Source organism: Penicillium arizonense, assembly GCF_001773325.1.
Source record: "Penicillium arizonense strain CBS 141311 chromosome Unknown PENARI_contig056, whole genome shotgun sequence".
Taxonomy (NCBI): Eukaryota; Fungi; Ascomycota; class Eurotiomycetes; order Eurotiales; family Aspergillaceae; genus Penicillium; species Penicillium arizonense.
In genome coordinates this window covers 1-239 of record NW_019173333.1, presented here as the reverse complement: position 1 = coordinate 239, position 239 = coordinate 1, and the positions used below count along the sequence as shown (strand labels likewise).

Genomic DNA, 239 nt, shown 5'->3' with positions numbered 1-239 from the left:
CGCCTTATGGATGGTACAAGCGGAACGACCGCGGTTTCGGGTATGAGCGCTCCGTCGGTTACCCCTTGGATTATGCCAACGCTAACTGGTCTTAGTATGCGCAAGCAACCCGTTACGCGCAGCAGTACGCCGTGTCGTTCATCCTAAAACGAGTGGCGATTTTAGATTGATTGACCTGGACCTTGAACCCTCTTGCACGTGGTGGACGGACGATGACCCTTTCTACCATGCAACATCCG

General features: G+C 54.0%; 2 annotated features.

Moving 5' to 3' along the window:
• Positions 1-20: 20 nt before the first annotated feature.
• Positions 21-40: a sequence feature (Short protein (PENARI_c056G00972, OGE47200.1) was converted to a misc_feature.).
• Positions 41-95: 55 nt separating this feature from the next.
• Positions 96-123: a sequence feature (Short protein (PENARI_c056G00972, OGE47200.1) was converted to a misc_feature.).
• Between the last annotated feature and the right edge of the window lie 116 nt (positions 124-239).